Source organism: Neolamprologus brichardi, chromosome 2 (genome assembly GCF_056152115.1).
Source record: "Neolamprologus brichardi isolate AB-2024 chromosome 2, ASM5615211v1, whole genome shotgun sequence".
NCBI classification, from domain to species: domain Eukaryota; kingdom Metazoa; phylum Chordata; class Actinopteri; order Cichliformes; family Cichlidae; genus Neolamprologus; species Neolamprologus brichardi.
Window position 1 is genome coordinate 10,695,281 of NC_142105.1, and position 22,002 is coordinate 10,717,282.

General features: G+C 43.2%; 1 pseudogene; it reads left to right on the forward strand.

Moving 5' to 3' along the window:
* The window catches only part of LOC148106075 (uncharacterized), a 47,526-nt pseudogene that overhangs the window by 20,463 nt on the left and 5,061 nt on the right, over positions 1–22,002 (forward strand).

Here is a 22,002-nt window from a genome sequence, read left to right on the forward strand (position 1 = left end):
TAATCCCACATTTGTGAAAGAAAAGCAAAACACTTTTTTGAAAAGTTTGTAACAAAACCATCAAATCTCATCAAGGTTATTTAAATGCTGCAAAAGAAGAATGGATTGGAATAAAAAAAAAAAATACATATCCTAACCTTAATTACTGGGGGAGAATAATGAATGATGCTCATAGTGAGTAAAAAGTAAACTGAGTGCATTTTGGACAGAGATTCACTTTTAATGTGTATGTATAATATAATACAGATAAAAAACACTCCCAAAACAGAATAAATTATTACAAATAAATTATTACAAAATATTAATAAAAAACTATAAAAATTGAGGCAACTTTGCCTGTGGTAGAATGTATACAATGTATGAAAAAATCTTTACTGCAGATACTAATTTTACTAATTTAATAATACTAATTTTGTGTTGTAAGATTTATGAGTTTCATGCTTTCACAGTGGTACTTGGGAGAGCTTTACATTTTTATTAGGTGGTACACACTGTAAAAAGTGTGAGAAACACTGATAAGTGTATGTGTACTTTTGGAAAACATTTAAAGATGCAGTACAGAATCTTTGAAACAAGCTTAAAACATTTTTAGAACATAAACAGAGCATCTGCTTCTCTTTACAGCTCCTCACTCCACCAGGGCTGTTTGGCTCTTTCTGATAGTGTGCAAATGTGATGTACGTACTGCGGCAGTCATACAGACAAGTGGACGGTCCAAAAGTTGGCCGACCTATTACTGGCTGAGGTTTTAGAAGAGTTGTGGCTGAACCACATAAAAGTATATCATGAATTTTAATCTCCCGGATCAATTATAATGTTATGTTGGAATGTTGTTAAAGAGGGTCAAAATGTTTCAACCCAGTTTGTTTTGCAGATTCTGTATAGCAGCTTTAATATAGGGAGAACACAACTTCCAGATTGTATGAATAAAATCTTTTTTTTTTTTCTTTTTGTCAGTTTAACAGTTTCTGCCTGTCACTGTTCCCTGTCTGTTTTCTTACCCGTTTCTTCCTCACCTTGTACTTTCTCCTCACTTTCCCCTCTTTCCTCTCTCCCTCTTTGGACTGACAATCATACATAAATAGATTCAATTAGATGAAAATTTGCATTAATATGAAAAAAAATATATTTAGATCACTAACAAAAAGTCTTCTCTCAGTGTACTTTCAACCAAAAGGCAAATAACCAAACCACATGAACATTTAATAAAAGATATAAACATTGAAACACTGATCCAACATTATTCTTGATTAACGGATCATTTGATTTTACATTTTTACCTGAATGTGGCTCCTTTTTTTGAAAAAACTTCCTTATATCCATTATGAACCTGGCTGTCTCTCTGTACACAAACGCACATACACACACACACACACAACAGGAGTTATAAGGTTAATGGGCATTCAGTCAGTTAGCTAGTTAGTATCCATTTCAAACAGGACAGTGGTATCAACAGCAGGCTATTGAGTTTTAGATTTTAAATAGGTTATATAAATTTCAATGGGAGCAACACGACGGCCAAATGTCGCTGATTTTACTACAGAGCAGGGCGGATTATAGGGTAGCAAACATCGTGGGAAAACACGTTTTCAACACTGGGTGTTACCTGGAGTAATGTTTTTCAGCTAAAAAGAAACATGGTCTGACTCCTACCTAACTATATAAAGAGTAACTGAAGGTTAAATGCAGCTAATATGTCCTGTTTTAAGCCAGGCACTTACACCTCCGCTCTGCTGCGTCTCAGCCACCATCGCTCTGGCAGCAACCGCGCTAGAGCCAGAGCAGGGGAGAGCCGAGCTGGAACAAACCATTTTGGGAGGGGGGAGGGGTTATGTATACTTTTGTTGTTAAAATCTTAAGTCTCAACCAAGTACTGAATGCTTTTTATATTTTTAGTAGTGTGTCACATAAACAGCAAATATTGTCAAAAAAAGGAAGAAATCTTTGGGGGTGCTTTGATTCATTTTGGGGGTGCTTCAGCACCCCCAAAAATGGGCTAAAATCGCCCCTGGTTCAAAACATTTTGAAAATGCCACACATGTCTATTCTTTTGATTCCACCAGCAAATCAGCAAATGTTTCCAAAAATAAGGTAGACAAATGTAATTGCGAGGTAAACAATTTATTAGGTTTCAAGATACTCAGGTCAACATTCCTCTACATCTCTGGGCCACTTCCCGGAAGTCCTGTTCTCATCACTTGCACTTTTCCACATCATCTTGGACATCAGATTTAGCAATCACAAAATCTTCACACTGACCAAGCCTTTGTGCACAATATCATCCCTGCTAATAAAAAAACAGGAGCCCATTTTGTAGTGGAAAAGTCCTGTTTCCAAACCCTAAAGGGTGAGCAGTTTGTCATCCCGTGGTTGGATTTTCACCAAGGAGCTCTACTGTGAAGTCCTGAGGTGACAGGAACCAGCCTGAATTACGGTTCTGGGATTGGTGTAACAGAACACTGGAAACACGTTTTATTTGTCACAACAACACAATCTCTGTTCACCTTTCACCTCGTTCACCAGATTTGTTACTTGGTTCACTTTCCTGAAAATGAAACTCACAGCTGTGCAAGGAGATGGAAAATATGAGGCATGCTTAAAACTGTCACATATACTTAAAGGACAAAGCAGACAAATTTGATGGGCTGAATATTGAAGCTTTTTGATTGGCTGAAGCAGAGACATTCTTGTTGGAGGTAACTTTGCATCGGTTAGTTACATTACAGCAAGTTAGTTTTACTTTAAGTCCTCTAAATCTTTGATGTTTTCCTTTCCTTTTTTGATATTGTAGGTAAGGAGGTTGATGTATAATCAGCTCTATTAGTTTATAATACTTATAATATTAGACTATAGTACAACTTTATTGTTTGTCATAGAAAAATACATACAGCATTTAAACAGAAAAGAACAGGGTTACACTACTTTACACTAGTAAGATACACTGAAAATTAATTACAAAATTAGATTTATATTGAATATTGATGACATGGCTTTAATATAATAAAGTAAAAACCTGAAAGATTTCCCAGCAACAAATCCAGTCTGCACACAAGCTTTGGCACAGCGAGGACTTTCACTTCTGATACTTAACTAGCAAAAGTGCTGAATGCAGGACTCTCCTTTTCGTCACAACTTTAATAGGACATTTTAAAGTTTTTTTGATGGAGGGATAGAGGAAGAGGGAGACAAGGAAAGAGTGAAGGAGGAGGGATGTTAGCGATGCAGGTAGTGCAGCAAGGCCAGATGGCAGCAGCGGCAGCGCTCTGCCTCGCTGATTAGCGGTGAGCAGACAAAGACCGTCCATGTTTCACTTGTTCATCACTTAAGTGCAGAACCCAAGGTGGAGGCTGGGAGATTTCCCTCGGGAAAATGTGCCTCCCAAAGATAAGGCCGAGGCCCGGATTGCTCTCCGGGGGTGGCGAGGTACGACGAGGAAGCTGGGGGATCCAAACCTCTGAAGAAAACAAAATGAAAGAGAAAAGAAAAGGCTCTGTGGTGTGGAACGCACACAGCAGCGAGCAGCTCCAAGTTAAACAGTTAAGCTTCAGAGAAAAGTTCAGTTTCCTTTTCCCATTAACTCCAACTCTGGGGAGACAAAAGTCCACTCGCAAGTTTCTGACTGCAAGTAGTTCACTTAGTTTAGAGAGCCTCGGGAGGCCGGCAGGATCATTGGGAGAACAATGGCTTTAATATGCTGCGCTTGGCCTCTGACCTCAGCTGCAGCCAGACACTCGCTGCTCTGTAATTAGGATCGTCTGCTGCTGATTATTACTGCTCAGCTGAATTCAAGGCAGCGGGCAACAGATTTCAGCTGAACTTACAGAGAGGAGAAAAACAGAAGCTGCTGCAGGGCATGAACATGTTTACTCTCCTCTGAACGCCGACAAATGAGGGTAAGATAAAAGTGAGTGATTGTGGAGAGAAGGATCATCCAAAGCTTTTGATTGCTGGGCGACAGGTTTTCCTCACTGATGATTGTCCCATTGTGAAAGCTCTGATTCGCTTTAGAGACAGGGTGGCCAGAGATGAAGGCGGGAGATTATACCAACAAAACACACACATGCACGCATGCACACACGCACATACGCACATACGCATGTTTTTCTTTCTGAAGTTGTGAGAGTTGTTAACAAAATGCACTAACTGGCAGCTAACCTTCACAGCACCACTGCTGCCAAAAGATCACATATTCAAAGTTTTATTTATCAGGCAGCTAAACCGATGAAATGCAGCATATTGTTGGTGAACATTTTGCCACTTGCAGATACATCCATTAACAAAGTTTTCTCATTATGATGATAAAAACATAATTGAAGCGGCTTTTCCTCTAAACACATTTGCGGCTGTAAATTAGATGTATTTAAATTTATTGTGTTGGCGACAGGGCTGAAGAATGGAACATCGGTCTTCTTATAACAGGTGAAGAAAAAAACTCATTTAGGGATAAAATGATTAATATGATTTGTTACCATTTTAGTCATGTCTCATCTCTCTCTCTCTCTCTCTCTCTCTCTCTCTCCTCTTGTCCCTACCACTGGATTTCAGGTAGAGGGCAAAAGTCCTAAAAGACTTTTCAGTTGAAAAAGATGTGTTTTAATAAATATGAGTCATGAGAAGGAACACAATCACAGAGACAGTCGTCCACATGCATTGTCAGGTAGCTTTCAAAGCGTAATCATTTTACAGTAATGTTAAACATTATTTAGCAGCTGTTAGAAGCTGCTGGTGGTCATCGTGTAGCAAAGGTTGACACTAAGAGGACGGACATTAAAGTTATTAAGGCACACTGAGCAGGACACTCCTTGCAGCCTGAACTGCTCTAGCTTTTACATCCCAGGTCTGCTGACACACTACTCTGTTGGAAGCTCAACAGCCCCTGAATAGCAAAGCTATTTTAACACACGCATGCTTAAAAAGATCCTTGCAGATTGTATGCAAGACCTCTATTACTTGAAGTCGGCCAACCACAAAATGAACAAAGTCAGCCATTGTGCAGCAGAAGGCGGAGATGTGAGGCGAGATCACAGCTGAAATTTAAATTAATGGCTTTTCTAATTGAAGCACATGTTTGTCAAAGTGACCGAGTACAGCTGACACGAACTGCATCCGCTCACCTGCCCCGCTCGTGCACCCCGCTTCCTTGGATTGGCTGACAGCCACAGCCGGGATGGATTACAGCGTACACGATAACAGGAACACATCATTTTAGAGCTCCTGCTTCACGTCACTATTCACTGATGCACATTAGCAGCAAGTGCTCCGCTCTTGCCACTCTCACTTTTACAACAGGAACGTGTTGCATTGTGTAGACTAACCCCCAGCCAGTGATCCAAAAGTATTTGTGTTTTATCAAATATCATGTTTACATCATTCTGACAGACAAGATACTAACACGAGCTGCTTAAACCAGTCAGAATGTGATAGAAAGTAACTGTACTTCTAAACTGTATTCCATACAGCCTAAACAAAAAAAGCAATTCGTTTTTGGTGTATATCTCTTAGAATGTATTTTTAAAAACTTTATCAGTACCCAACATCCCACTTTGGGTCCAACTTTGGGTCATATGGGGGGTAAAATAAGGCCCAACTCTTCCTTCAAAATTTATTTCTCTTTCTTTTGCTCTTTTCTATGTATTTCAGTCCATTGTTGCTGATATTTGGGGAAAACAATCAGAATGTTAAAAATAAATAACTACATATTCTGGTAGGATAGGGTTAGATGTTAGGATACATAATATTTGGTCAGGGGTACTGTAAACAAGCTCTCAGTGTGGCTGGGTCAGGTAATAAAGTATTTGCAGGCTGTGTGAAACACTTTATGAACAAGGCTTTTGCCTTGAATGAGCGACCCCTATGAAAAAAACACAGAGGGAACAGTTTACCCTGCCCGGGATAGGGTTACCGGGGCCCCGCCCTGGAGCCAGGCCCGGGGAGGGTGCCCGAGGGCGAGCGTCTGGTGGCCGGGCCTTAGTCCATGGGGCCCGGCCGGGCACAGCCCGAAGAGGAGACATGGGCCCATCCTCCCGCAGGCCCACCACCCGCAGGAGGCGCCATAGGGGTCGGGTGCATTGTGTGCCGGGTGGCGGCCAGGAGCGGAGGCCCTGGCGGACTGACCCCCGGCTGCCAAGACTGGCAATAGGGACATGGAATGTCACCTCTCTGGTGGGGAAGGAGCCTGAGTTAGTGCGTGAGGTTGAGAGGTACCGGCTAGATATAGTCGGGCTCACCTCTACGCACGGCTTGGGCTCTGGAACCAGTCTCCTGGAGAGGGGCTGGACTCTGTCTCAGTCTGGAGTTGCCCCTGGTGAGAGGCGGCGGGCTGGGGTGGGTATTCTAATATCCCCTCGGCTTGCTGCCGGTACGTTGGGGTTTTTCCCGGTGGACGAGAGGGTTTGTTCCCTGCGCCTTAGGGTCGGGGAACGGGTCCTGACTGTCATCTGCGCTTATGCGCCGAGTGGCAGTTCGGAGTACCCAGCCTTCTTAGAGTCCCTGGGGGGGGTGCTGGAAGGTGCTCCACCTGGAGACTCTGTTGTCCTGCTGGGAGACTTCAATGCTCACGTGGGTAACGACAGCGAGACCTGGAGGGGCGTGATTGGGAGGAACGGCCTCCCTGATCTGAACCCGAGCGGTGCTTTGTTATTGGACTTCTGTGCTAATCACAGTTTGGCCATAACGAACACCTTGTTCGAACATAAGAGTGTCCATAAGTGCACGTGGCACCAGGACGCTCTAGGCCGTAGGTCGATGATCGATTTTGTAATCGTATCACCAGACCTGCGACCATATGTTCTGGACACTCGGGTAAAGAGAGGGGCTGAGCTGTCAACTGATCACCACCTGGTGGTGAGTTGGATCAGGTGGCGGGGGAGGACGCTGGACAGACCTGGTGCACCTAAACGCGTAGTGAGGGTGTGCTGGGAACGACTAGCAGAGGCCCCAGTCCGCGAGATCTTCAACGCACACCTCCGGCAGAGCTTCAACAGCATTCCGAGGGAGGCGGGGGACATTGAGTCCGAATGGACCATGTTCAGCGCCTCCATTGCCGAAGCTGCTGCATTGAGCTGCGGCCGCAAGGTGGTTGGTGCCTGCCGTGGTGGTAATCCCCGAACCAAATGGTGGACACCAGAGGTGAAGGGAGCCACCAGGCTGAAGAAGGAGTCCTATCGGGCTTGGTTAGCCTGTGGGACTCCGGAGGCAGCCGACAGGTATCGACAGGCCAAGCGGAATGCGGCTCGGGCAGTGGCTGAAGCAAAAACTCGGGTGTGGGAGGAGTTCGGAGAGGCCATGGAAAAAGACTTTCGGACTGCCTCGAAGAGGTTCTGGCAAACCGTCAGGCGTCTCAGGAGGGGAAAGCGGTGCTCTACCTGCACTGTGTATAGTGCTGGCGGAGCGCTGCTGACGTCGACTGAGAAAATTGTCAGGCGGTGGAAGGAATACTTCGAGGACCTCCTTAATCCCACTGACGCGTCTTCCAAGGAGGAAGCAGAGTCTGGGGATGAGGGGAATGACCCGCCAATTTCTGGGGGCGAGGTCACTGAGGCAGTTAAACAACTCCTTGGTGGCAGAGCCCCTGGTGTTGATGAGGTCCGCCCCGAGTTCCTGAAGGCTCTGGACGTTGTAGGGCTGTCCTGGCTGACACGCCTCTGCAATGTTGCGTGGAGATCAGGGGCAGTACCCGTGGATTGGCAGACCGGGGTGGTGGTCCCCATCTTTAAGAAGGGGGACCGGAGGGTGTGTTCCAACTACAGGGGGATCATACTCCTCAGCCTCCCCGGGAAAGTCTATGCCAGGGTGCTGGAAAGGAGAGTTCGTCCGCTAGTCGAACCTCTGATGTAGGAGGAACAATGCGGTTTTCGTCCTGGTCGCGGAACACTGGACCAGCTCTTCATCCTCTCGAGGATACTTGAGGGTGCATGGGAGTTTGCCCAACCAGTCTACATGTGTTTTGTGGACTTGGAGAAGGCATTCGACCGTGTCCCTCGGGGTGTCCTGTGGGAGGTGTTGCGGGAGTATGGGGTGTCTGGCCCATTGCTACGGGCCATTCGATCCCTATACAACCGTTGCAAGAGCTTGGTTCGCATTGCCGGCAATAAGTCGGACTCGTTCCCGGTGGGTGATGGGCTCCGCCAGGGCTGCCCTTTGTCACCGGTTCTGTTCATAATTTTTATGGACAGGATTTCTAGGCGCAGCCAAGTGGCGGAGGGCTTTCGCTTTGGTGGCCTCAGGATCTCATCTCTGATTTTTGCGGATGATGTGGTTCTGTTGGCTTCATCGGGTGAGGGCCTCCAGCTCGCACTGGAGCGGTTCGCAGCCGAGTGTGAAGCAGCGGGAATGAGGATCAGCACCTCCAAATCTGAGGCCATGGTTCTCAGCCGGAAAAGGGTGGAGTGCCCACTCCGGGTCGGGGATGAGGTCCTGCCCCAAGTGGAGGAGTTCAAGTATCTCGGGGTCTTGTTCGCGAGTGATGGGAGAAGGGAGCCGGAGATCGACAGACGGATTGGGGCTGCAGCTGCAGTAATGCAGACGCTGCACCGGTCCGTCGTGGTGAAGAGGGAGCTGAGTGTAAAAGCGAAGCTCTCAATTTACCGGTCGATCTACGTCCCTACCCTCACCTATGGCCACGAGCTGTGGGTAGTGACCGAAAGGACGAGATCGCGGATACAAGCGGCGGAAATGAGCTTCCTCCGAAGGGTGGCTGGCATCTCCCTTAGAGATAGGGTGAGAAGTGCGGCCATCCGGGAGGGGCTCAGAGTAGAGCCGCTGCTTCTCCACATCGAAAGGAGCCAGCTGAGGTGGTTTGGGCATCTGGTAAGGATGCCCCCTGGGCGCCTCCTGGGTGAGGTGTTCCAGGCATGTCCCACCAGGAGGAGGCCCCGGGGCAGACCCAGGACACGCTGGAGAGATTATATCTCTCGGCTGGCCTGGGAACGCCTTGGTGTTCCCCCGGATGAGCTGGAGGAGGTGGCTGGGGAGAGGGAGGTCTGGGCCTCTTTGCTTAGGCTGCTGCCCCCGCGACCCGGCCCCGGATAAAGCGGATGAAGATGGATGGATGGTAATAGAGAGCAGGAGCCACTAAATGCTGAAAGAGAAGAAGGAAATTAAGCAAACCAAGAAAAAAAAATAGACAAAGACAGTGTTTTTAGTCCACGGTTGAAACATCAAGTTACTGTATGCTAATCTTCTGGTGTGTATATTTAAAACAGCTCCATTACTCCATGATTTTTATCACAGCTGAGCAGCTAAAACAAAAGACTGCAAATTGGGGACACATTTTTATACAATCTGCATCTAAATCCCATTTTGTTCTCCATAAATTTACACATATTATAATTTAAACTTCTTCATAAATAAGTATCACAACTCAATACAGTCACTGTTTGGCAACACTCCAAGCTATGTAAAGTGTGTGTGTGTAAAACAGAAATAAATCTTTTTTTCTGCTTAATGGTATTATTGAGTAGGAAGCTGTAAATTTTGGGGGAAAATATATTTTATGAGTAAAGGAACGGCTGCTACATTTCTATGAACATTCATTGTTGCCTCTGTGAGGTCTGATCGGTTGGATTTCTGTACTATTGCATCAAAAGTTAAGGAATAAATATACAGTAAATAGGGTCCAAAGGTGCTTTGGAGGTAAGCTCCAGGTGAGCCCCCTTTATGATACAATACAGAAGGGCCAGCCTAAAGAGATAGAGGTTCCTGTAACAGCTGCTAAATCTCATTATAAAACTCATGTGAAAACCATGAAATAAATATCCTCGCATGCTGGCTCTGCAGTGCAAAGAATCAGATTCTCAGCGAGGGTTTCCATCCATCCAGGTTGAGTCTGCTGCTTATCCGATTACAAACAGGAAGTGGCCGGCTGAGTGCTCACTTCAGGGCAGCGTGAAGGGAGCATCAGTCACTGGCAGCCATTAACCACAGACTTGCTTGTCAGATTTCCCCCTTTAGTGCAATTAGACACACTTTGGGTCCATGTCCATGCAGCTCTGATCTGCAGTAACAGAGGTCAGAATGATGCCTTCGGGCACTTCTGATTTCCTGCCAGTCTGAGGGCGAGACATAATCGCTAAGGCAACCAGCTCATGGGAGGATCAGGGCATTTTTGTCCTGACTGAACAGCAGGGATTCTGTTGGCACCCTCCCTCCCGGCTCTCAGCTGGACTCTGCATCCGATATGATTTATTAGGAAAATCTGCACAGCAGCGGGGTTGTATTGGAATAGTCATTTCTGCTGGTGCCCCCTCAAGGCAGAGATGTTTCTCGACACATTCCACAAATTCTTAACATCGGTTGGGTGTAGCTTCTGCAAGGACACACTGAACAGAGGAGAGTGGGATAAGATGACGCTCTTTTCTTTATTTATGTTGATTTGTAGTTTAAGGAACATGAGACCGAAATCAAAGCGTAACAACCTCAGGATGAGATTTTGAATCTTTTTTCATTACCCATCTTTCCATTTTCTTAACCATCTGTCCAGTGTTGGGTCGCAAGGGCCTGGAACCAAGCCCAGCCCTTCCTGGACAGCTTGCCAGTCTATTTGAAAGACAGACAACCACACACACTGCAGCCAATTAAGAATGAACAATTAATGTACCAATTATATGTTTGGATTGAGATTGGAAGCCACTGGCTTATGGCCATACCACTCTGAGCACGCCCAAACTTTTCTGATGTCAGAAGCTAAACAGGGTCGACCTGGTTAGTACTTTTATGCAAGGTCATCGGAGGTACCGGATGCTGTAAGCACCTGGCTCAGGAGGTACGGGAGTCCAAAAATTCAAACGTTTTGTCAAAACAAGACACCATCTATCTACTGGACTGGGAATTTAGCAAATCCGATTTCTTATCGATTCTTATTGGCTCACCACTATGTCTACGCAGCATATCAAAGACATTACATTCATGCAAATTAATTACATGTTTGTGCACATTGGAGTTGTTCCCCATCTTTGTTGTGATCAGTGTTGGGTCATTGCTCAAAAAAGTAATTACTGCACATATTACACAGAACACTTTTCTTATATGTAATGCAGTACGTTACTTAATTACACCCAGGTTAAAGACATTCATTAGACTACTTGTTACGCTACTTTCATGTTAATCTGTAAAATGTTCTGAAACACACTGTCTAATAATGATGATTTAACAATATAAACCTGAGGGTACAGCCCCACGCACCAACACAGATCCTTACCCCAATGAGGACACACGTGATCTTTCTCTTAGTCTTTAGGTATGAACACAAAGGAAAGATAAAAACCAGCTCAAAAAGACTTTAAAGTGATCGTCATGGTGATTCTACTGTAGAAACATGAACAGGTAGAAACCTGCAGCCTGACTGCTCATCTGTTCCCTGCTGAAATTCAGCAGCGGCTCACTTTATCACGTTGCTGGTCTGGGGTCAGCATTTACTCAGCTTTAACACCACTCTGGGTTCTTAGCTATCTTAGCGTTAGCATGCTATCTGTGCAGGTGCTTGCAAAGAGCTATAATGTATAATGCTGCTGTTTCTGTTCTGCAGCAGTCTCCACTTTACCATCGTGCTCTCATCCTTTTATGCAATAAAAATAAAGGTAATGTCCACACTGGAGACTGCGCCACTATTTCTCTCCTCTGAAACACGAACTGAAACCAGCTGAATGTAGCGAGAGTTCAAGAACCTATAAGAGGGATCGATAAGCAGGCAGACTTACGATCTGGGAACTGGTTCTCTAAAGAACCAGTACTGGTTCTGGATTCCCATCCCTAACACAGGGTATACTGTGCTGGTCATATTATGTACTTGTTATTATGTACGTATTATGTGCTCTTCTGTTATAGCACGTTTTTTTTTAACTGCATGGGACTTAGTAAGTTTTTACTGGGCACAGAAGTAGCTTTTCAAACTAAAGCCATCACTGCCACCATCTATCTGTTACTGCAGTCACATGTGAAGATTATATAAATTTAATTGAAGTGTAACAATAGTGTAAAATTAATTCTTTACAAATAGAAAAGTATTTATATTCAAATAAGTATAAAATTACATATAGGCAGGGTTCACAGATTTTTAAATTCTGTTAACAATTTTCAGTTGCACAAATCACAAATATAATGAAACATTTAGAAAATAATTTCTCATCTTCAGTATAAATGCATCTCAAGCAGCATTTTTTTATGTTTGTTGCATTGTTAATAGCCACCATTCGGCTCTCTAAAAGGAATCTGAAATCTGAAACTTTATTTACCTTCTCAAATTGAGTCAATCAGATGGATTTATAGAAGTCAGCAATAACACTCCAAACAAAAAGTCTGTTATAAAAACACTGCAAATGCAGACATGTAGTTGAATTAGACAGAGACAGACACTATCTCTACTGTTAAGATTAGGCTTAAAACTTTCCTTTTTGATAAAGCATATAGTTAGGGCTGGATCAGGTGACCCTGAATCCTCCCTTAGTTATGCTGCAATAGGTGTAAACTGCTGAGGGATTCCCATGATGCACTGAGTATTTCCTTTTCAGTCACCCTTCTCACTCAACATGTGTTAATAGGCCTCTCTGCTGAATCACACTTGTTTTTAATCTCTGGCTCTCGTGCACAGCATGTCTTTTATCCTGTCTTGCTTCTCTCACCCCAACCGGTCGCAGCAGATGGCCCCGCCCCTCCCTGAGCCTGTTTCTGCCGGAGGTTTCTTCACACGCTCACAACAGTTGCCAGCCAAACACAATGTAGCCTCAATAATTACAACAACCCTGCTAACCTAATACCTTCAACAAGAGCTTCAGAAGTCCCAGTGCTCTTTGCTTGTCCATATTCCCTAAGATTAGCTTGTCTACCTGCAATAACTTGCCTTAATCTCGTTCTCGCAGTGTCCTGCAAGGAAATAAAACAATGCTGCAGGTTTACATTTTTTGCATTACTAGGTGATGATTTTTTTTCTTTCTTTAATAAAACATGCAAGTGTAAAAAAGTCATAAAGCACATGTTTTTAACCCTTTTTAACCATGGGTTTTTTCTTCCTTCTTTTATCCTTTTAGCCGGCTTTTTAACAATCCTAGAGAATGTGAAACTTTAGGTTCGGCATGGCTTCTGAAAATGAGAATTTTACCATTTCATCTCTCTGTGTCGTCTTTGTGTTTGAGAAATCCAAATAGTTTTGGACCTAGGGGGAACTTGAAATGGAAATTCTCAGTTTACTTGATTTAAATAGAAAACAGTTAGCTAATAATTAGCAGTAATTGTCATTAATTGCTTCATTAATTGGTGCCAGATTGGTTCCACTGGTATTGGCAGTGCTATAATACATTCTGAATTCCAGGTCTTGTTAAAAGCAGTAATAGCAAACACTGAAAATAAAGCTCTCTGTGTGTCCAACTCTGCACCTCTTCAACTCAGCGCCTCTCTCTCTCCCTCCCACTCTCTCTGCCTCTCTCGTCCATGTTCACTTAGCCTCCCATGTAACTGACAGGCTGCAGTCATGGAGGTGAACAGCACGGCAGCCATTTTAATACCATCAACTCCCACTTTCTGCCAATTAGAGCTGCTGGCAGCGTCTGATGATGGAGCTATTAAAAGAGAGGTTTGAGGTCTATCTGACAGATGGATTCATGCCTCCTCCGGCTTAATAAATCCCGCCCACTGCTCCACCCACAGCTGACACTCCTCACCTCCACATATAGCAATGAGCCACTGAAACTCAGCAGGAGAAAAAACACCTGAATACTGTGAATGCTATAAACTGCCTGCTGCATATGCAGGTGTTAATGTGCCACACAGACGAGGATAAAAAGCAGAAACAAAGCAATTTATTGAGCACAGTGAAAATTTAAGAGTAAGATGTGAGATGACGAAGTGGGAGAAGGAAGGATATCTGGTGTGAGGAATCAGGAGGCTGGGAAGGGTGAACGGTGTGTCCTTGTTTTTACAAATGACACATTCGTACACACGGTGACAGAGCTACAGCTGGTTTAAACCCACTAACCATGTGATTAAAGACCAACCACAGAAGAAACAAAGCTGGTGATGAAGAGCTAAAGGAGAGGTGATTTGCTGGAGGAGGGGTTAAGAATAGGTCACAGAGGAGGTAGCATTAAGGAGTTGGTGATAAAGATGATGGAGGTGGAGAAGGTGACAGGAGTGAGATAAAGCTGTTGGGAAGAGTGTGACGTATGAGGTAAGAGCTGGGTGAGGTCTTTCAGATTTCATCAGACTGAATTAAAAACCATTTTATAGACAACAAAAAGACTCGATATCCAGAAACAAAGACTTTCTGTGCTGGATCTTCTGCTGCCTCTAAAGCTGCTTTTTCCTCTGCAGGAACTTAATGAACCATAAGAGCTTTCTTTGGAGGAAAGTGGTTGGTTCTGCTTGCTTTTCCACAGTTTTTAACAAGCTGAGAATGACTTGATTTGTAAACTGTGCCCTACTGTGATTTAAAAAATTTTTTTTAATGCTTACAAAGTCCTGGTTTATGTATTGTGGTCACTCTCCCACATGTATAAATATGAAACGTTCCCTGTTAACGGGATCCAGTCCATCCATGAATCTGTTGCATGTGTGCATAACAACAAGTCCTGCTGGTAAACGTCCCATTTCCCAGCAGCCCATTGCCAGTGGCCGACTGCATCACACCGCCCAGACTACAGGAGCTAACAGAGCTGCTTTTGTGTGGCACAATTTGCCGCTTTGCTTCTTCTCTGTCGGTCAGCACTTTTTTTTTTTTTTTTTCTTATAAAGTTTCTTTTTATAACCCAAATTGAAATGTCCATAATGTCCTGGTAAACTGATGTCATTACAAAACTTTGGCTATTCTTGGATGCTTACCAGACCGCTGCACTATGTTGTTGCAGTTGACATATAATACATATTTCTGAAAAATTATATATAACGGCTCTTTTGGACTACACAGGTTCACTTCACTGAGAGTAGAAGAAGCTTTATGCTGCCCTCTGAAAGGAATATACGTATTAAAACAAAAAAAAATTGGAAGTTGACTGATGGAAACTGAGCGTCTTGTGGTAAAATGGTGAAGAATATTTGTGTGAAAATCTTCTAAACTTGTCTCAGGGTGTGACATGAATAAGAACAAAGTGTTATTCATGTCTCATAAACATAAAGTGTGAAAACCTAAATGAGATGAATTGCGTTTATCTGATTCGTGTTAGGTTTAAGTTAGCAATCATCATCAGCGTAGGATTATGATATCGTACTGTATATACTTTTATGAAGTTAGAAGGCAGTGGTACTGTCAGCAAGAACCGCAACATATGTAAGGAATGCCCAGTCATATTAAAAGTTTCAGCATGCAGATGGATAAACATAATTAGTTATTCATGCGAAACTATGACAGATTTTAGGTTTAACGTATGTTCAGGTGACTGACAGCTCACCATTCACTGTATGGATTCCCCTGCAATAACCTCCACCCATCTGGTTCTCCATGCAGCACAAAACAAACAGACATTTCTGTAAATAGCATCTGACCCACCTACACCAGCAGGTGTAGTTTGTATATCAGCACCAGATGGCTGAAATCAACTATTTTTGACTCATCCTCTCGAGCTGCAGCTTGTCAGGTGACAGTGGATCCTTCCAGACAGATCTCTGTACAAACTGTTCACCCCACACTAGTACCGTCTCTGCTAAGAATGCAGGCAAAAATATAATTGTGTTTAAAATGAACTGCTGTGCATATAGAAAAGTATATAATACAGCCTTAAGCATTTACCATTGATTGCGTTTAATCTGCTTTAATCTGCAATTGTTCTAAATGTACTTGTGCTGCACTACTAATGTACTACTAAAAGTACTTTTTAAATTCACTGGGTCTGTAAAATAAGATCTCTCTTGAATGGGCTCAGTAAATGTACTAAAACCTGCCTTGTTTTGTTTGATTTTAATATTTTGTAGTCAAAGTCGTGTTACAAGAAAGCAGAACAGGAAAGCTTGATTCTCCACAATGTCTAAAAGGGTGCACAAAATCTCACCTGTTGTTTGTCAAAAATACTGTGCAGGTGACACATTGTTGGAAGAATGTTTATTTATGGTTATTTTCAGTTTACATCGATGTGCAACGTGTGATCCTGTTTAATAAACCTTATTAATAAAGAAGTAAATGTAAGCACGGGCTTAATTGTATGCAAAGTTAACCTTTCCAAAAAACAAACACATTTTGGGTCATGACCTCTGTCTTCTAGATACATTGAAAGTTGGATGCATCAAAATTAACATCTGGGAAGAAGTTTCTATACACATCCATGCATCACCTCTGTGGACCATGAAGCTCAGCACTGAATGTTTTGGACACGTGGTTGAGACCAAAATGTTTGTCAGGTGAAAAACTGATTTTCAACACCTCCCTGTTCCACCATTAGATCAGAGGGGTTCATCCTCTTGCACAAATAAAATGACCAAAAAGGACCTCTTCTTCAGTCACCCTTCTCACTCACTATGTGTTAATAGACCTCTCTGCATTGAATCACGCTTGTTATTAATCTCTGGCTCTCTTCCACAGCATGTCTTTATCCTGTTTTCCTTCTCTCACCCCAACCGGTCGCAGCAGATGGCCCCGCCCCTCCCTGAGCCTGGTTCTGCTGAAGGTTTCTTCCTGTTAAAAGGGAGTTTTCCCTTCCCACTGTCACCAAAGTGCTTGCTCATAGGGGATCATATGATTGTTGGGTTTTCTCTGTATGTAATATTGCAGAGTCTACCTTACAATATAAAGCGCCTTGAGGCAATTATTGTTGTGATTTGGGGCTGTATACGTGAAACTGAATTGAATTCAAATAAGGAAATGTTTACTATGATGATTATTAAACTCATAGTTCATCCATAAATGGGGTGGGGGGTGGGGGGGTTGTAATGGAGCCTATCTAAGCACCAATGTGCTGTCCTACTCAGAGTTCAGCAACCTGGCAAATAATGATTTAGCTTCTGGTGACACTGGACTTGGTTATTTGACTTTTAGGTTGACCTGCAATATAACACTTGCTATATTTATATAAGGCGGAATAATTGAGAGTCATCCTCGTTATTTTTACACTCAAAGACAAGAAATATTTTTTTTATATCTAAACACCACATACAGGTTCATCCTTTGAGGATAAAGATTAGCTTACATTTCTGGGCTTTCTACGTGATTTTCTAAGACACAGATTTTATTTACAGTAAAATATCATGGAGATCGTTACTTGCTGGACCCGAGGTGCTGGAGATTAATCAGACATTCTCACATTTGCTGCTGAGCCTGAAAATGACCTCCCGCAGTGATGTTGTTGTCTCTGCGTTCCAAAAGGCAGCTCTCTTTACATTTGATGATGCACTAACTGGAGTTCACCGTGTTGTTACCAAGGTGCCCGTTAGATATTTCCTTTCAATCACATCACTTTCATCCAGCCCATAGTAACCTGCAGCAGCAGACAGTTCTGCTGGGAGACAATAAGCTCTCTGTTCTTTTGATTCTTGGCTCTGTCTGTGGAGAAGAAGCCTTTAATCAGCCTGGTCCAACGGCAAGATTACACATGTCCTCCAATTTCACCACTTTTCATCTACTGCCTTTGAAATGCAGAACTTCCCTAATAGCTTTCACTTGTCACAGGATCAATACATTCCCTGTACATCCTGAGAGAATAACATGCTATTAATTTGTTTGACCGAATAGCTTGTGACAGCACTGTATCTACCTTTTAAAAGCACCGCAGCATGTCATGTATGGCTATGATGTACTGTAAGCCTAAGTGACAGTGAGTGACTGAAAGTGCTCAGAAAAAGGATGAACAGAACTTGAACTTTAAACCTTTCATCTGAGTCCTAGAAATGTCCCCCTTCCTCACGTAATCCACAAGCTCAGAGCGTTAAGTGCAGTAGGATTATTAGCACATTGGCGACATTGGTAGTAGATAAAGCCTGGACCATATGGGCGTTCAGCATCAGCACTCTGTGATGACTAAAGCTTTCTAGGGCAAAAGCTGCAAGGGCGGAAATCTCGGCATATACAAACTCGACTCATTGTTTGTGTCAAATTCTGCTGAAACCTACATCAAATTGAGCATCAGGTTCCTCTTTGCTTCATTTTACTTTCTAATCTGAGAAGAAAAAAATGAATGCAGAGGAGATGGACAAGGGGGGTGGGGGTGGGGGTGGGGGTACTGTTTCAGTAAAACTTTGATGATGTGTTGCGCTTACAGTTTAAAAACAATAATTGGAGTGGCTTCTTTTTCTTAATCGCTTTTATCTCTTTCATTTCTCTTCTTGCCTAAAATTGTGACAATTCCATCTGTCACTAACATTTTGCCAAATTGTCTGATCCTTTCTCTTCCTCAAAAACAAACAAACATAAAAGAAGTCGAAAATTAAGCAGTAAGCAGGGATAGACTGTCCAGCTGCCGTTCGCAACCTACGTTCTGATGCATTTTATTTGTTCCTTTTCTTATTTTTTCCTTGTGAATCATTACACTCACACTTGACTGGCCCAGTATATAGAGTTTACTGTACTGTAGAGGTTCCGTTAAAGAGAAACGGAAACAAATACACCCCTCAAAGAAACATAGCAAAATGTTCAAAGTTAACAGCATGTTTGTTGGAGAACTTTCTTCAGTCACCTTTTCCAGGGACAGCAGCAGGTGGACCTCAGGAGGGTTTTAGAACTTGTAGCAACCATTTGTCAACATGATCATGCAGATGGCTAGAAGCATTTATCGTTTAGAACCTGAAAGCTATTTAAAGGAATTTAAAAAATGAAGACAATCATCCATCCTTCCATCTTCTTCTGCCCAGACGTCCCTCTCTCCAGCTACCTCCTCCAGCTTGTCCGGGGGAACACCAAGGCGTTGCCAGGCCAAATGAGAGATATAATCTCTCCAGGATATCCTGGGTCTGCCCCGGGGCCTCCTCCCGGTGGGACATACCGGGAACACCTTACCCAGGAGGTGCCCAGGAGGCATCCTTATCAGATGCCCGAACCACCTCAACTGGCTCCTTTCGACGTGGAAGAGCAGCAGCTCTACTCTGAGCCCCTCCCAGATGGCTGAACTTCTCACCCTATCTCTAAGGGAGAGGCCAGCCACCCTTTGGAGGAAGCTCATTCCTGCCGCTTGTATCCGTGATCTGGGTCTTTCGGTCACTACCCAAAGCTCGCGACCACAGGTGAGGGTAGGGACAAAGATCGACAATCAGTTATTTTGTATTAAATGTTAAAACATTTGTCCATTTATTTTGGTGTTTCACACATTTTTGTTAAAAAATCTGGGAATCCAACAACTCCATTGTCCGCTTTAGTCGAGCCTGAAAGAATAAATCAACTTTGATTCATTGCAAGATGGAACAAAATGACTACTTGAAGGTATTCATCATCATGTTTTTTCACTCTTAATCTTCCTTGTTGCTGTGTTTTAAGCGAGTGGTGCAGATGAAGGTTAAAAACAGTATCTGCTGGAATGGGGTACTTTGCAGCCCTCGCTAACTGCTAATAGAGGCTGTGATCACATGCACTTCATCCCCTTGAAGCCAGAAGCTGTCCTTGGTGTGGTATTTAACACACTCCAATGATAGCTTGCTAGATTTTTTAGAAGCAAGACAACGATCTTCATGATGCTACTTTTCCAAAATTATGGAATTCTGGGCTAAGTCAGGGAAAATGTAGATGGAATTCTGTCTAAATTCTCTTTATACTTGTTTGTTAATTCGTAAACTGTTGGGGTCAGTTGGCTAAGTACATGAAGCTAACTCAGCCTACCTTTCAATACAAACTCAGAACATTGAGCAGGTTTGCAGTTTAGGCCTTCATGACTTTTTTCCCCATAATTGTCAACATTACTGCCAAAAACATTTGTTTTAAACACACCAGTATTGAAGAGAGCTAACGAGCTGTGTAATGCTTTAACATATCACACTCTTATTGGACTGAGATCTGAAGAAATCACAAGGAAAGCATAATTAACGGGAGTGGGTGCTGTAAATTGAAACCATTTAAATACTTAAATAAAAGTGTAACACAAACCGAACACATCCCCTTCCTTTTTATTGATTTGTGGCTAAAGTCTAGATAGCTCCACAAATGGAAGCCACACCATCTGCATCAGCTGCCCACAGAGATGTAAGGATACGGCAGCAGCCAGTCTCTTTGATGTGTCCTATTAGCCTGGTTTATACCGCAGTGTGTTAAAAATACACACAAGGGCTGTTTGCTAGCAGTGTACAAAAAACAACAAATGCTTCAAACCTTTTCCACCTCTGCATCATCATTCACAGGTCACAGAAACATTTGTATCTTTATATCTGAACTTTGGCTCCTCTTGTACTTCAAACAGAAATGTGCGCGTACATTAGACTGGAACTATTTGCAGGTAAAGGCAGCGTTACTGTAAGTGCAGTCTCTCCAGCTTTCTACGTCCTGCTTTAAACTGTTTGGTTGGCTCACCCCATTGACTCACTGTTCCTCACCTTATCCCCTCTCATTACAGTTAGGAATATTTTCACATTAGTCGTGGGTGGCTGATAAAGTTGCATTGTTTAATGAGAAGTTTTTGTGAGCAGCGTCAGGTTGGTTTGTTTACCAGATCTCAGCTTGTGGGAGGCTGGCATCTGTTTCTCTGTGACTGGAAAGCTCTGAGTGTCAGCTTGTTAACAACATCAACAATGAGTTGGAAAATATTTAATACAGTTAGAGATACTAGAGGGAAAAAATTAAATGTGTCATAAAAAATATAACAAAGAAAAATTATAGGACTACATGAGAAAAAAAGTTGAAAAGACTTTGAAGCCAAAAATAGTGCAAATAGAAGGAGTTGTGCAGGGTAGTGGGTGTTTTTCTCTAAACAGTTTATGCAGCTTAACAGTTATTCCTGACACTGAATAACTGGCCAGGGCCCAACAGCTCTCAGATCAGGTGTAACAAAAAAGTATATATTGACTCACTTCTGTACACTATACTGTATCTGTGTGTGCACACAGGAATTGTTTTCACCAGCATTTTAAAAATGTGTATAGAGGCCTGGTTCTGCTTCTTTTTTTAAAAAAATCTAAAATACTGTGGAACTCAACGAGGCTCATTTCCACTCCCACAGTGAGCTCCAAACGGATGCAGAAGTTTGTATTTGAGGCGCATGCAAGCATCACCACTCATTAGAAGTTTCAGTGAATCTTCCTCCGCCATCTTGGTTGGTGTTTACACACTACTGTCAGTTGATGGTGTTACGGTGTGTGATGTCAGAGACTCCCTGTTGCCACGGACTCTGTGAGATAATGTTGTTTACATGGTTACTCACTTTCACCTGGATGATACTTGTATCATTGAGAGAATCAAGTTTATTTTTTTTTATTTTTGGCTTTTTTAAAAATGTTTGCATGTCTTAAATACCATCCAACCAATTCTGCTGAGAGACATTGCTCGGGACTGGTGTCACCATTTCTACTGTCTCCTTGACTGCTAAAGCAGTGATTAGGTGTATTAGAGGAGGCAGGGGGCCGCGCACAAGGAGCTGGTGAAGAGCTGGTGAGGAGTCCAGGAGAAATCACCTCCTTCTGAATGTCAGCAAGACAAAAAAGATGGTAGTTGACTTCAGGTCGAAAAATAAAACTGTGACTAGGCCATGGCCGAGGAGATGGAAACACTGGATAGCTACAGACATTTGGGTCTTCGCTTAAATGACAGACCATAATGGAGGACCAGCAGCGACTCTGGGTACAAGGAGATCTTCTAAAGTCTATGGTAGCATTTAGATAGAGATGCAGCATCAGTGCCAGAGATACTACTGCAACCATCACTGGTCAGAATCTGGAGGTGTTTGAGTCACTGAAGGGCAGGGGGGCAGTGACCAAACTGCTCTCCATGATGGACAACCTGCTGCACACACACCATGGACCAGCAGAGCAACCCTGCTACCGTAAAGAATGCTTCACCAGATAATTCCTGCCACTCTCTATAAAACTACAACTGCTCTCCTTTTCCCGACAGGTGAACACATCTGTCAGGACGTGAGTGTCTGCATACATTTACTCATTTCTAAATTCCACCTTCAG